This window comes from Malania oleifera, chromosome 9 (genome assembly GCF_029873635.1).
Source record: "Malania oleifera isolate guangnan ecotype guangnan chromosome 9, ASM2987363v1, whole genome shotgun sequence".
Lineage (NCBI taxonomy): Eukaryota > Viridiplantae > Streptophyta > Magnoliopsida > Santalales > Ximeniaceae > Malania > Malania oleifera.
In genome coordinates, this window is record NC_080425.1 from 46787970 (window position 1) to 46805379 (window position 17410).

Sequence of the window (17410 nt, forward strand, 5' to 3'; positions counted from 1 at the left end):
ATAACTGAGGGGGAGCAACTTAACTCAAAATTCTGTATTCTCACAATTACTTTTACCTATGTACTTCATACCTTGTGACGAATATCGTTGCTATTCACAGTGAACTATATGGTTAAATTCTTTTATGGATATTTGATGCATCTTGATAAAAGTATGAATTTTGGACTATACTGAACTCAAATGGTTGCATGTGTGTATAAATGTTGATTAAAATATTGTTTTGTGCTCAACATGAAATTTTTTTTTTTTCCCGAAAACAGTTATATTTAAAAAAAAAAAATGAAATATCTCTAAGCTAAGGATTCATCTAAATCTTAATATTTTTTTTTTCCTTAACCCTTTTTTGTTGATGTCAAAAGGGGGAGAAATATTTTCTAGCAAATTTGGACATATTTTAAGTAAGAAAACATTATACATTTTAAATTATGCATATCCTTAGAGGAGCCTCTTTTATGCTTAACCCATTTTTTCTCGTGTATTTGTCATCATCAAAAGGGGGAGATTGTTGACTCTATGAGTCCTATCATGTTTTGATAATGACTAATCACTTAGTATCTTACCTATGCATTGAGATTTTGAAGAGGATCATTACTTAGCACTCATGTATGGTACGAATGCTATGGAAGCTATGAGGAACTTGAAGTACATATGACTTGGCTCTTTCCATGGAAGTAGAAGAGCAAAAGGATGATGACAATCTAGTTTTTCAATTGTAATGTGCATTTAGTCGTACTTGTATTTACATGTCTTATAAGATATAGTTGGAAGCTCAAAATGACCAATAGACGGACCCTAGGATGCATGTTTTTTATGAAACATTCATATGCACTTGTTCTAGGTTGGATCTGCAATTTAGAAGGTTAATAGGGCTGAATAATAGGGAACTCATTGACTACTCCCCTGTCCTCATCAACAAATGCAAAAAAGCCACTCATTGATGAATGCATGTTCTCAACAATGAGAAAAAACTGAGATCCTAACTTTCTCAGATAGACCACTCATTGACTAATCCCCTGGTCTTGTCGACGATTGAGTGACTCATTGACTAGTATGTCCACTCGTCGACAAGTTTGTCAGGGAAAATGATGCTCCAGTGCTTAACGAGCAGATCTTTTTTAATTAAAATATTTTTCAATTATCCAATGGTTAGAAAAGGTTTAGATGCTAAAAATGCTTATATATGTCAACCCTAAAAACCCTAAAACCAAGTCGTACACCTTTTTCTAACACTCTATCGCATTCAGACATCTTTTGGGCATTCTCACAGTTTTTCAAAGGGCATTCACTCACATCATCTTGAAAAGCATTATTGATATTGAGGTTTTGAGGTTTGGTAAAGTTTATTTTGAGTATTCAGTCTTTTCAAAGTTTATCTACTATCCTATTCACTTTGTTTAAAATCATTATTGGGGAGTAAGAACCCTAGTTTTCCATATATCATTTATCCTCCGAGCTTGAATCTTTGAAAGTATTTACTCTCATATTTTTTTATTCAAAGATCATATTTTTGCTAAAGTTTTTGAAAGCAAACCCTAGGATCTCCAACACATATATCATTTGAAAAATCATTTTTGGAGAAATATTGTATTGGATTTAGATATTTGAAGAAACTCATCATACATATTTTTATATACAAAAGTCATATATTATTTTATTACAAATATCATATTGAGATCAACACATTTATTCCATTGAGCTTCAAGTTATATCTAAAGAGAGTGTTTAGGATTTCACTTGTACACATTAGATTGTTGAGAAGCATCCGAGTGTATATGAAATTATTTGATATCACTTCTATTTACAGTTCGGGTTGTGAATCGGGGTGGAGGAAGCTACACCTCTTGTAAGCAGCATATTGTAAGGAGGAAGTTGTGCCACTTGTAAGCAATAAATTGTAACGAGAAGCTCCATCCCAAGTTAAGGATCGGTATAGTGGAATCCTTGGGTAATTTACCCAAGGTGAGGACGTATGTCGGGTTGGCCGAACCTCATAAAATGTGGAGTGTGCATCCCTCTTCCTTTATCTCATTTTATTTCCACTTGCGTTTGATTGTTTATTTCATATGTGTTGATTGTGTATGTCCTAAATATTTGCTTCGTTTGGAATTGATTGGGTAATATTGATTGTTTGGGATATACATTGCTTGAATCTATTGTGTAATACTGAAATCTGCGTATCTCCAAAATTGTGATTGGTGTGGTTGTGTCATTTTTAAAATTAGGACTCAAAAATCAAAATATTTTTTAAAATACCCAATTCACCCCCCTCCTCTTGGGATTACACCTAATTTCACATGCTACATACACTTCTTCATTTATATACCCATTCAGGAATGACTTTTCACATCCATTTGATAAAGTTTGAAGTTTTTGTGAGATGCGTAGGCTAGTAGCATACAAATTGCTTCCATTTTAGCTATGGGAGAAAAGGTTTCATCATAGTTAATACCTTCTTCTAGATTATAACCTTGTGCTACTAATTTGGCCTTGTTACGGACTATAATGTCATTTTCATCCTTTTTATTCCTATAGACCCATTTAGTGTCGATTACTAAATGATCAACAGGTCTAGGAACTAACTTCCACACTCTATTTCTCTCAAACTGATTCACTTCATCTTGCATGGCTATCACCCATGAATCGTCATTGATTGCTTCATTGATGTTCTTAGGTTCCTCTTGAGATAGGAACGCACAATGACTACACAAGCTCTTCAGTGAAGATCTAGTGGACACCCCGCGTGATGGTTCACCAATATTTGGTCCTTGAGGTGATTCTTCACGAATTTCCATTCCTTAGGTAATCCATGTTCTAGAGAATCATCACTAGATGGTTCTTTGGATTCATTACTCTCATCTTTGATTTCATGAATTGCTACATCTTCTAAACTCTTTCTTATGTCTAGATCATCAACATCGGTAGTTTTAAAAGAGAAAGGGTTAGCTTTATCAAATGCTACATGTATGGATTTTACAACAGATAGTGTTCTTTTGTTATAGATTCTAAAAGCTTTGTTGTTTATAGCATATCCTAGGAAGATTCCTTCATTTGTTTTGGTATCAAATTTTCCTATATCCCCTTTATCATTTAAGACAAAAAACTTACATCCAAATACATGAAAGTATGAAATGTTTGAACTTTTTCCTTTCAATAGTTCGCAGGGGGTTTTATCTAGACTATCCCTTATGGACTCTTAATTCATCACGTAACAAATGGTGTTCACCGCTTCAGCCCAAAAGTATTTAGGCAGGTTATGCTCATTTATCATAGTCCTAGCCATTTCCTGTAGTGATTGATTCTTTCTTTCAACAAGTCTATTTTGTTTAGGTGTACGTGGTGTTGAAAAGTTGTGAGAAATTCCATTTTCATCACAAACGTTTTCAACATATTTATTCTTAAACTCTCTACCTCTACCACTTCTTATGTGTAACACGCCATACCCTTTTTCATTTTGAAGTTTCTTACACATGTTAATTAGCATTTTACACACTTTATCCTTTGAGGATAGAAATAACACCAAAGTAAACCTGGAGTAGTTATCAACTATGACAAACGCGTATTGCTTTTCTCCTAAGCTTTGTGTTTTAGTGGGGCCAAAAAAATTTAGATGAATTAATTCCAATGGCCTTCCAATGGAGATTTATTGCTTCTTCTTAAATCTTGTCTTGGTTTGCTTCCTAAGTTGGCAAGCATCATAAACTATCTTTTGTGAACTTTGTGTTGGGTAAACCCTTAACTAATTTCTTTCTAGCTAACTTGGATAGTGGGTCCATGCAGGCATGTCCTAGTCTCCTATGCCATTGCCAACTAGTTTTATTTAATGCTGTGAAACATCTTGATATACCAAGTTTTCAAGGTTTATGTTGTATGCATTCTCAACTTGATTTGCAACAAATATTATTTCATGTTTTTCAGTATTCTCAACTATGCATTTGTCCTTTTTAAATGTTATATCAAAACCTTTATCACTTAGTTGACTAATGCTTAGCAGATTATGCTTTGACCCTTCAACCAACAATACATTTTCAATTATCAAGAAGGGTTCCTTACTGACTTTTCTGGTGCCGATAATTCTAGCTTCAGCATTGTCTCCACACACTATATAAAATATGTTGTTGCACTCTGAATTGAAATAGCTATGGTACCGTACTATGAAAACTGATGTGGTCCATCAGGGTCTGATACTATATATATATAACTGATATATCTATATTACTGATTAACCATGACTCTATTTAACTTGAAATAACCATAACACTGTAATAACTTATCTAAAAAAAACCAATATATCTGAATGTTATGATTCTATAATATGAATATCATGGATTACTAAAACTGGATTTCATATTTCTATATAAACTATAAAAATTATAATCTGTATAAATCATAATTCTAGCTAATACTGCATATCATGCTTTCTGTATAAACTGTATAATCATAATACTGAGAAAACTGAATATTTTAATTATGTAAAATTACATAAATTGTGATAAGATGAAAGCTGCATAAATTATGTATTGTACTAAAAATTTCTCATACCACACAATTAGTTAAATAAAACACATATATTGAAATCTGTAAAACTATATAATTTTCTTACTTTGATAACAACCATAATCAAATATTATATTTTACTAGTAAGTATTTCTAAATCAATTCACATAGCATATTTCCCTTATCCTTCTGATTAGGAGGCTTGCATCCAATACAACCCTCACGCCCTCGATGTACCAACCTCAAAATCATGCAATTACATATATACAAATTTCCCAATAAAAACAGTAAATTTCTTGGAAAATCATCACTCATATTTCCTGAATCTGCCTACTCGTAATTTCCTAAACTATAATTTACATGGATTCCTGGAAAAATAACCACTAAGGTCTTCAACCTATGCCTGCAGCATCCTAAAAACACCCTAACCCTAAAATCATAACACCCTAATTTTACTCCACAAAACACCAGCATATTCTCATACAACACAAAATCTGGCCTTAGATGAACCCGGTAATACTAGAAATACCAAAATAATCTACTTATCCTGAAATTGGGATGGTGCCCAAACTTCTCAAATCAACATTCTGCTCCGACTAGGTTGTAGAGAATCTCCTTAGGATCACCGTGGTAACTTCTAATTGTCAAACCAGGGAGAAACGGACCCGAATTTGTAGAGAGAAGTCAGAGCAGCCGAATTTTAGAGAGAGAAAATAATGGAGAGAAAAATTTTTCACACTTAATTCTCGATTCTGCGTATTTATAGGTGTCTTGACACGTGGCTACATCAATGAGCCACATGTACTCATCGACGAGACAAAGAAGGTAGTTCATCAACAAAGGTAAGAATCTCGTCAACAAACCACTGGGTCCAAAACACCCCCTCGCGACATCTCTTTGTTGATGAAACACTAAACTTCGTCCACGAACATATGAGGGAGTTCATCTATGAAGCCAGCGCATTCGTCGACGAACCCTACTTTACCTTCTTTAAATTCTCCTTTTTCTCTTTATTTAATTACTATTATTTTCCGAGTATTTACATTCTCCCCTCCTTATAAAATTTCGTCCCCGAAATTTGCTGTCTATTAAACATCATCCTCTGAGAAAATTAGCTACTTATTTTACTACTTACCCTCACTTATGGCAGAGGAATACCGTGATCACAACTAGGGTTCTGGGAGATTACAAATATATACATAAAAAGAAAATTTCCCCAAAACCAAAACATTATCTTATCCTATAATCTAAAATACAACCATACATTTTTGTACCGAATCAAACAAAAATGACTTTATCTAAATAATACTGATTAATACTATACCTCACTAAACAGGTATGGGTATTTCTATCTGATTCCATCCTCAAGTTCCCATGAAGCTTCCTATACGACATGATTCCTCCATAGGACTTTCACTAACTGAATTTTCTTGGTGCGCAATTCCTGTTCCATTTTATTTTAAAACTGCAATGGTGTCTCCTCATATGCCAGTAAATCTCTTAGCTCTATCTCTGCATAACTGATCACGTGGGAAGGGTCTGAGATGTTCATAAACATGGAAACATGAAATACATCATGTATTCTAGATAGGGCTGGTGGTAGAGCTAGCTTGTAGGCAACTGACCCCACCCTCTCAAGTATTTCGAATGGGCCAATGTACCTAGGGCTCTGCTTACCCTTTTTCCCAAGCCTCATAACTCCTCTCAGTGGAGCTATCTTCAAAAATATCCGATCTCCCACGTAAAACTCTAACTCCTAGCGGTGAGTATCTATATAACTTTTCTACCGACTCTAAGTTGCACTGATTCTGTCTTTAATAAGTTGAAATTTATCGTGCTCCTATTGCACCAATTCTAGTCCCAAAACTCGCCTTTCTCCCACTGCTTCCCAATATAATGGAGAACAACACCTCCTACCATATAAAGCCTCGTAAGGTGTCATGTCGATGCTAGCCTAGTAGTTATTATTATATACAAACTCAACTAGCAGCAGATACTGGGTCCAACTACCCCCAAAATCTAGCACACAAGCTCGCAACACATCCTCAAGTATTTGAATCATTCTCTCTGTTTTCCCATCAGTCTAAGGATGATATGTCGTGCTAAATGATAATTAAGACCCCAAAGCCTCCTGCAAGCTCCTCCAAAATCATAATGTAAAACGTGGGTCACGATCTGAAATGATGGATACTGACACTCCATGGGGTCGAATTATCTCCTGAATGTAGATCTCTGCCAGTCTGTGTATAGGGTATCTAACTTTAGTAGATAGAAAATGGACTATTTTTGTCAATCGATCAACAATCACCAAGATAGCATTATGACCATGCAGTGCCAACGATAACCCAGTGACGAAATCCATGGATATGTGATCCCACTTCCACTCAGGGATGTGGAGTGGCTGAAATTGTCCTACCGGCCTTTGGATCTCAGCCTTTATCTACTGGAAGGTTAAAAACTACTGCATGAATTTAGCTATCTCCCTCTTCATTCCACTTCACTAAAACGTCTCTCGAAGATCCCGATACATTTTAGTGCTACTAGGATTAAATGTGTATAGGGATCTATGAGCCTCCTCCAATATAATCCTCCTAATCTTAGCATCCACAGGAATGCATAATCTGGTACAGAATCGTAGGGCTCCATCATCTGATATACTGAAATCCTCCCCCTGACTGTCTTGCACTTTCTCTATCAACTCTACCAATTCAGTGTCATTTCTCTAACCAGCTTTAATTCTTTCTTGCAGCGTAGGCTGTAACACCAAGTTGGCAATGAATGCCTGGTGATCACCCTCTATCAGCTCCACACCTAGCCTCTCAAAATCCATCTGAATAGGATGTTGAATCTCCACTGCTGACAATGCTACTCGCACTGATTTTTGGCTCAGTGCATCAGCCACCACGTTTGCTTTCCCTAGATGGTAGCTAATAGTACAATCATAATCCTTGATAAGCTCTAGCCATATTCTTTGTCTTATATTCAATTCTTTATGAGTGAAGAAATATTTCAAACTTTTATAGTTAGAGAAGATTTCGCATCTCCCACCATAAAGATAGTGCCTCTAGATCTTCAAAGAGTACACCATTGTAGCTAATTCTAAATCATGCACAAGATAGTTCTTTTCATACTCTTTCAGCTATTGGGAGACATAGGCAATAACCCTCTCGTGCTGTATCAACACACAACCGAGTCCCTTCAGGGACGCATCACTATGCATCACAAATTCATCCTCTTTTGATGGAATAGATAATACCGGTGCAGTAACCAATCGCTGCTTCAACTCCTAGAAGCTCTGCTCACAATCATCGGTCCATTCAAATTTCATATTTTTCCTTGTGAGCTATGTCAAAGGACCCGATAATCTAGAGAAACCATCCACAAAATGCCGGTAGTACCCTACCACAAGAAAACTCCTGACCTCCTAACCGTTTCTTGGTCTTACCCAATTCATCGCTACTTCTATCTTACTTAGATCAACTGATACGCCATCTCCAAAGATCACATACCCAAGGAAGGTGACCTGCCTCAATCAGAATTCACATTTCTTGAATTTAATGAACAATTTCCTTTCCCTAAATATTTGAAAAACCAGCCTCAAATGATTCTCGTGCTCCTCAAAACTTCTCGAATAGACCAGTATATCATCAATAAATACCATAACAAACTGTTCTAAGTACCCGATTCATTCGATCCATGAACACTACTGGTGCATTAGTTAATCTGAATGGCATTACCAGAAACTCTTAATGCCATACCTGGTTTGGAAAGTTGTCTTCGAGACGTCCTTTACTCTAACTTTCACATGGTGATATCCCGACCGAAGGTCTATCTTGGAGTAGACCTGGTCCACCCTAGTGCTGATCAAATAAATCATCTATTCTGGGAAGAGGATATTTATTCTTGATTGTCAATTTATTTATTTCTCTATAATTTATGCACATCCTCATAGTCCCGTCTTTCTTCTTTACAAACAGTACTAGGGCTCCCCAGGGCGACACGCTAGGTCTAATAAACCCTTTATCCAACAGATCTTCCAATTGGTCTTTTAATTCTTTTAATTCAACTTGCATCATTCGATAGGGTGCTTTGGATATTGGTGTCGTACCAGGAAGTAAATCCACTGCAAATTCAATATCCCGATCGGGTGGAAAACTAGGTAATTCTTTTAGAAAAACATCTGGAAATTCTCTAACCACTAAAATGTCAGCTTGTTTTAGTTCTTCCTTTGGCAGCTGCTTTATGTAGGCAACATATCTCTAGAAACCACCCAGAAGTAGCCTCCTCGCCTAAATAGATGACACTAACTGTGGTAAGGCATGCACATGCGAATCCAAGAACCTGAATTCTTACTCAACTGGGGGTCTGAAGATGACTTCTTTTTTATAACAATCAATTCTGGCGTAATTAGCTATCAGCCAGTCCATACCCTATATCACATCAAATCCCTGCATGTCTAACACCACAAGATCGGCTAGTAACACTTTTCCCTAAATACCCACTGGATAGTTTCTAAGTACCCTCCTACATCTCACTACTGATACAGTCAGTGTAGCTACTGACAACTCAACGTCTAATAACTATGCCTTGACCCTAGATAATCTAACATATCCCGATGACACAAAGGAATGGGTGGCACCGGAATCAAATAAAATAACAGCTTTATATGGTAAAGCAAGAAGTGTACCTGTAACAATGTTTCTAGCAGTCTCAGCATCTCCCAGCGTCAATTTGTAAACCCTCACCGGGGCTGTATTCCTCTACTAGCCTCCACAGGGTGCTTGATAATCACCCCGAAAAGGTCTGTGAGCTTGTGTGTGGATCGGCGGTCCTAGACATGCTTATGCCATATGGCCGAGTCTCCCACAATGATAGCAAATGCCTTTCTCTATTCAGCACTCTGCCAAATGTTTCTTCCCGCACATCTGACACATAGGGTAGGTCTGCACACCCTGATTCTCACGATGTCCTGTCATCTGCCTCTGACCTCCACTATGTCAATGTTCTCTCCATGGGCCCCAGCTAGAACCGGTCTAAAAACCTTAAGGAATAGACCTATTCTTCTGGCTCGATGTCCCTGCATCTCCCTAATTCCTCTCCTCTGCTACTGTGGCCCTATCCACCAACTTAGATAAATCTTGCACCTTAAGAACTGCCACCTATTTATAAATATCCCGTCTCAAATCCCATTTGAAGATCTTGGCCTTCCTAGCTTCATCTGGGACGATATAAGGGCAGAAGTGTGATAGCTCGATGAACTTTGCCACATACTGTTGGATCATGAGATTTCCCTAAGTCAATTTTAAAAATTCTGCCACCTTAGCCTCTATGACCGTGGCAGGAAAATAACGATCAAAGAAGATTTATTTAAATCGGCACCAGGTCATGTCCACTAGTACATGTCTCTCGTCCACCAATAGCCTCATAGTTGTTGACCTTATAGGTCACACCCAGTTTTGATAATGACAAATACTTGCTGTATTTGACGGATGTTTGAGGATCTATGTAGATATACTGTTGGCAGATCAAAATGATGGCACAAAAAGTAAAAGTAAAAAGCCCTGAAGACTGTATTTATGTTGTACTTATATTCTTTATTCATCATGGGTCTGTAATAGTAAATAGGGTCGGGAGAGTAATAATTATATGCATCACCTGCATGGTATGATAGGTAAGCTCAAAACAAAAAAGGACTAGAATGACCCTAGGACACTCACACATGCACATATATGTATGGTTAAATAGATTAGGTGATCACATAAGTAAATAGAACTGAAATGCATTTAAGTTGCATGTTCGGTCAATTGTACTGCTCAAACACAATATCTCTCGATCAACCGAACTGGGGCCAGGTCAATAGTTTAATCACTGCCTGGTCGACCGAGCTATGCCAGTTCATTATCACCTAGTTGTCCGAACTCCCTCCAAGTAAACTATTTGATCATACGATCGACCGAGCGAAATTCTTAAGCCAATGCCCTGGTCGACCGAGTTCCCACATATAAGAACTCAATGCTTTAGTCGACCGAACTTCTTAGTTCAAAACCTCCCGATCGACCAAACCTCACAAAATAGAAAAATCGCCCTTGGGACACCATATCCGGTCGACCGAACTTACACAACTCGGTCAACCAAACTTGCCATCGGTCAACCAGTGCTCTCGGGTTGCCCCAATATTTTTACCGCGGTTAAAATAATAAAACGGGGTTAATTTGGTTAAAATGTATTAAAACATTTATAATAATTCCCTATGTGTCCTGAACGGCTATAATCATGGGGAAGTCTATATATACCCCCTCATTTGAAATGATTAGCATCGAATTAGCAATCTTAATTAGGAAAAATTTTTTGAAATTCAAAAATCTCATATACTCATTCCTAAGCCTCCTACACTCATTCTTACCAGATTTTATTGCTCAAATCTCTTTGTAAGTGTGATTAAGTGTTCTTCTCATTAGGCTTAAGCTCTCTTTTGTTCTTGTTGATTGAGATTATTTTATTAGAGAGTTAAGCTTAAAGTTTACCTAGGATACTTTGTTAATAAGTCTTCCCTAGGAATACTTCATTGAGCCATTGAGTTTTACATTGTCATTGCAATACTCAAGTTATTCACTTTGGATTTTTATTGCTAAAATATTTTACAAATCATTTTCAAAATATCTCTTGTGCATATATTTGAGAAATATATATTTTGAGATATTTGCTTGAGCGCTAAAAGATCTTTGTTGCTATACGCTTTATTGAGATCATTATTTTAATACAAAGATCAAAAAACTATTTTTACAAACCATTATTGAAGATCTCTTGTGGGTTACTTTGATAAAAACTTCTGTTGAGATATTTGGAGTATACTTGTGATCTTTGCTAGTGCACTGTGATTGAGAATATTATTTTGACACAAAGATCTTGTCACTTACACTCTCACGTTGATTGCATTATTGACATTAATTTGAGAGTAGACACTAAGGCTACACTGAGCTTATCATATCTTATCATTTGGTAGTGTGTTAATTATATTGGTACATATCAGCTTATGTAAGAAGCATTTCCTTGTATGAAAAATTGTATTTCAAATCTGTTGTGTTCCAAGCACGAGCCTGAAAAAGGGAGACCAATCATGTTGAATAGTCCCAGACTGGCTTAGACTCGGTTAGGAAAGCTAGGTGTGCAATCCTAGTAAGGCGTGTTGGTTGAGGTCAGCCTCTTGAATTGACCTGGTTGTAACCGGTGCCGCTCTACCCGTTAAGTGAGCCTTTAGTGGAATTCTCGGACTTGCGAGCTAGAGACAAGGACGTAGGCATAGTTGGCCAAACCTCGATAACATTTCGTGTGTGTTCTTTACATTTCCACAATTTACATTTCTGTACGTGTTTGTTATAGTTTGAATAAAGTGCATGATTTAATTTACATTTCTTATATCTATCTGCACATTTGGGATTGTATAAAAAGACCCTAGGTTGTCAAATCATATTGAATTCTGACTTAACCTACGAGAAAAGTTTAAAATTCCAATTCACCCCCCCCCCCCCTCTTGGGAATACACCAATTCTAACAATTGGAATTAGAGCCTTATGGCATTGACTCAAAATTTTTTGCTAAAAGATCAAGATGGCTCTCCTTGGTGTATCCCTATTCGGAAAAGGACAATCACCTACCAGTCCTCCATTGTTTTGTTGTGTCGATTACCCCACCTAAAAAATTAGAATGAGTGTATTTATAAAATCTATGAGTATGAGGGCCAGACAGGTGATTGTCAAAGGAATTTTTATGCTTGTAAATGAAAATTATATTGCCTTGATGCATGCAAATTCATATGCCATGGATTTATTATATTGTGCTTTAGATTCTCATATTTTTCATGAGTTTATGGCATGTAGGAGTGCACAGGAGATCTGGGTTAAGCTGGAAATAGATATAGAGAGACCCAGGAAAAAAAAATTGTCACTCTGAAGATGATCAGGTAGTGGCTAAACATGAGCAGGTTGCATTAGTAGATGATGAGGTATATGAATCTTACCCTACCTCAGTTATTGATTCATGTAATGAAGCATGTGATGATTCTTATACTAAAACTTGTGATATATCATATGTTGAATCATCAGTTGCCTCTAATGACTGTTTTGACGATGATGCATGTAATAATTCATGTGATGTTTACTGTGATGATTCTTGTGCCAAATCATGTGATGTGTCAAATGCTGAATCATCTTATGTATTTTTTGACAAATCTATTGATGATGCATTCAATGATATATGTGAAAATGATTGTATTAAATCTTATGTTGAACATGTGCATCAAATTGTAAAAGCATGGCTTGTAATGGAAACTAGAAATTGCTTTAATGAAAATGCATAAATTTCTAGATAGGTTATATAAGAAGAAAATGTTTTCGAAAAATGAAACTAAAAGGTTGGCAAAGAAATTAGAAAAATTGAAAGAGTACCATGCCATCCTTGAAGAGAAAAAGATTAAGAAGATCCTGAAAATTATCTGCTTAGAGAAAGAGATAAATGATTATTCTAGCATAACACTCAAAATTAAAAATGAAAAGAATAATCATAATGAATCTTTAAGAATTAAAAGAAACGTGTCTTTTAGAAAGGGTTCATGATTTTCATCAAAACCATAATTATGCAACGACAAGTAAAAATGGAAGAGGCTTAGATAAGAAAATGATTTGGGTAATCATGAAGGCAAACTTTGTAGGACTCAAGGAAAAGTGGATTCAAATTTAAATTATCTTCTGTTTTATATTTCCTTAGTTTCCAAGTTTAGGGGTTGTAATGACTGTAAGTCTAGGAAGTGGTCTATATTTAAGATATCAAATCTTGGTATATGCTTTAACTATGTAATATTGTTTTACCAAGAACCGTTAGAGAATCACATCAGTGTGGAAATACATGCAATATTCCAATATGAACTTAAGGAGGGGTTTTTGGTCAAAATTAGGTCAAAACTGAAAAATTGACCATGCTTAGTCAATCGAGCATTGAATGAACTAGAGCTCCCGGTCAATCGTTACATTGACTTTGACCTAGCGGTCAACCGACCCATTTGAGCTTCACAAACTCGATCAACCATACTCGTCGGTTCACCCTTAGTCAACCGAATCAAAAACCATGCACCTACCTCGGTCGACCACCCATTTCAATACAAGTTTCCTCCGATTGACCAAACACTTCCGGTTTGTAAAGAATTTAAAGGGACGGTCGACCGAACCTATTGCTGGTCAACCAAACCTTGGTGCTTATATATATCCTTCACGTTCAAAACTCAGTTTTCACTAGAAAAACTTCAGAGCTCCTTTACTGTTCCTCTAAATATCATCCCATACTCTTATATCAATACTAAACCCATCTCCTCTAGCACTCATGGCTCATCTAGATGATCGTATCGAAGTCCATGATATGGCGCACGCTGAGGACAACTAGTTTCGGTCAAAACATGCCAAAACCATATATGTGCCGGAGTTTCACCCAAAAGAAGCTATTTTGGTTAAGATTCTAGATCTTAAATTCATGGAGCAACATTTCATAAATATTATGGACATGTGCCGTTATTAGGGGTGGAAAACCTTTATTTCTTATCAGCCCAGTGGCCATTACCCTACCTATGTTAGGTTGTTTTACACAAACCTAGGCAATGACGAGAATGGGTATTTCTCCAAGGTAGTGAGGACTGATATTTTATTTGATGCAGAATATTTGTCTGATGTTCGATGTTAGAACTGGTGTATTCCTAAGAAGGAGGTGAATTGGAATTTTAAACTTTTCTCCTAGGTTGAATTAGATGTTGGCAAAATATTACAACCTAGGGTCTTTCAATGTAGTTCCAAATACACTGATAAATATAATATATGAAAATTTAAATCAAACGCATCATCCACACAATAATGTACACGTGTGGTAAATGTAAAGTGCGGAAATATAAACAAACACATGATATGTTATCGGGGTTCGACCAACTGTGCCTACATTCCCACCTCTAGCTCGCAAGCCCAAAGATTCCACTAATAGCTCACTTAAGGGTGGAGTGGCACCGATTACAACTAGGTCAATTAGCACAGGGCTGACCTCAACCTTAACCAGGTCAATTAGCAAGGCTGACCTTAACCTACACGCCTTAACAGGATGGCGCACATAGCTTTCCTAACCGGGTCTAAGCCAATCCAGGACTATTCAAGCGCTAGTCTCCCTCTTCAGGCCCATGCCTAGAAATATAACAAATTTGTACTACAATCAAATGGTACAGTGATTATGCTTTCGTGTAAAGCAGATGTGTACCCAAATATGCCAAATTACATACACCACAAATGATATAATATGTAAGCTCAGTGTGGTCCAATATTTCAACTCTTAGATATATATATATATATATATATATATATTTTCTATCAGTGTAATAAGTGCGTGAGAGTATCAATCAAGAAATCTTTGTATCACAAGATATTCAGGAAAGATGTTCACACAAAGATACTAGCTAAATAATACATATGTATGTTTCAATAAGTGGGTTTTCTCAATCGTATGATGCTCTAGTAATGTATGTGTTTGGTTTGCAAAAAGATATTCAATCTTTGTATTCAGGAAAGGATATATGAGTGAATGAATATTGCAACAAAGATAACTATTTCATTAACAAATATCTCTTCAAATATATTTTTCAATATAAAGCACAATAGATATTTGAAAGTGATTATGAAAAGATTTTGCAACCAAAATACTATACGATCTTCTTAAGATATTGCAATGGATATACAACCTCAGAAGATCAAATAAAAGTCTTCTTAGGAGAGACTTATTAACAAAGTCCCCTAAGAATACTTAGGTTTAACTCTCAATAAAATCGTATCAACCAAGCAGAACAAGGAGAGTAAACCTTTCCAAACAAACACTCAATCAACTTATAGAGAGTTTAAGTAACAAGATAAGGTAAGTATGAGTGGTTGGGGCTTAGATATGAGTATTATAGGATTTGAAAATTTTAGAGAATTTCTCCTAATCAAAGTGGCTAATTTCTCACTAATTTGCACAAATGATCTCATATATATAGACATGTGAAAAGATATGACCGTTAGGGACCTATTGGGTATTATCAAGAAAGATTAATGACATTTCAAATATTTTAACCCTATTTAAAAAATGTTTAACTGCGGTAAAAATCAGGGCAACCCGAGAGGTCCGATCGACCAGAACAAGTTCGGTTGACTAGGACTTATATGGTTTGGTCGACTAGGGCATTTTTGAACTGAGTGGTCGGTCGACCGAAAGTGGGCGATTTCCCATTTCTCTAAGGTTCGATCAATCGGGCCAATTTGAACTAGCTAGTTCGGTCGACCAGGCCATTGGGATTTTTCCCGAGGACCCTCGGTCGACTAGGTAGTTGAAGTACAAAATTGGCTCGGTCGACCAGATGGTCAAATTGTTGACCTCTAGGGGTTTTGGTCGACCGGGGGGTTTTGAACTGCATTGGTTCGATCGACCAGGGCTTTGGTCAACTGTTGACCCAGGCCTGTTTTGATTGACCAGGGCAAAATGAACTGCCTTGGTCGATCGACCGAAAGTGCACCAAGTGTGTATTTCGATCCCGTTTCGAAACATACAAACCCTATTCAAGTGCCTAATACATACAAGTATAAAGGTGAGTGTCCTAAGGTCATTTATGTCCAGTTAAAGACACCAAAAAAATCTGGTGTCGGTCGACCGAAGGATGTTCCCTAAGGTCTATCTAAGGTCATTTTCATTTTGAGCTTACGTATTAAGCCATGCAGGTGATGCATGCAATTATTACAATCAAAGCCCTATTACTATTACAGACCTTTCCTACTTAAATATTACAGACCTGAATATAAATTACAACAAATAAATTATATCTAGGGTCTTTAGAGTCTTCGTTTTTCTCTGGGTCACCGAGTGCCATCATAGGATACTACCAAGATAAACCTGCACATCAACTCGGTAATCATTAAATACCTGAGTATTTTTCATAATCAAAACAGGGTATGACCCATAGGGTCAACATTCTAGATATTGATCATGGCAATTTTGAATGCCCTGACTCTGTAACTTCCTGGATACACGAACAGGATTTTACTATTACCACCTTTGCTAATCTAACTATGTTTGATCCACTAGCCACCAATTAGAATCACCCACCTCAGTATAGGCAGTTCACCTTAGAGGCTAAGATTGTGCACCACCTGATTACATATAATATCTTGCCTAAGGCAGGATCTAGGGTGTATGTCTCCCTCCTAGACTGCTTTTTCATGTGGTGCCTATTTGCTTAGAAGAAGCTTGATTTACCTAGCTTAATGATACGATGGATGATTACCAAGATGATAGGGCATAGGATCATTATGCGATATGGGGAGATTTTGAACAAATTATTTTGAGCAGTAGGAGTTACCCGCTCCAATGTCACCACGCTGAAAAGGAGGAGGTATGTAGAAATATTCTCCGTTGTCACCTTGAGACTAATGGGATGTGAGCTTGTCAGCAACATATGGTTGCCATCTGGTGCAATGGGTGTGGCAGCTCAAAAGGAGGCCGCATAGGAGTTACCACCACAGCCCATGCAGCTAACGAACACTAATCTGATGGCTGCCATCACCAGTCCTTCTGACTCCTTCGAGAAGTTCAGAGGATCCATCTAGTCAGATCTTCGAGATCTAGAGTCATCATCCAATGCACTTCATGACGAGTTTAGACATTTCTTGATCTCTTCTGCGAACTGGTTCACAGAGATGGAGAGGGTCATTGCGGTCAACTTCAGCGAGTTGAATGATTGGATCTAGGAGATGCAGGATGAGAGAGATTGAATGACAATGGAATTTGACTTCGATGTGGGCGATGGCACTAATGGTGGTATAGATGGGGGCGAGATCTGGCTTTAGGGGAGCATTCTGCTAGATCA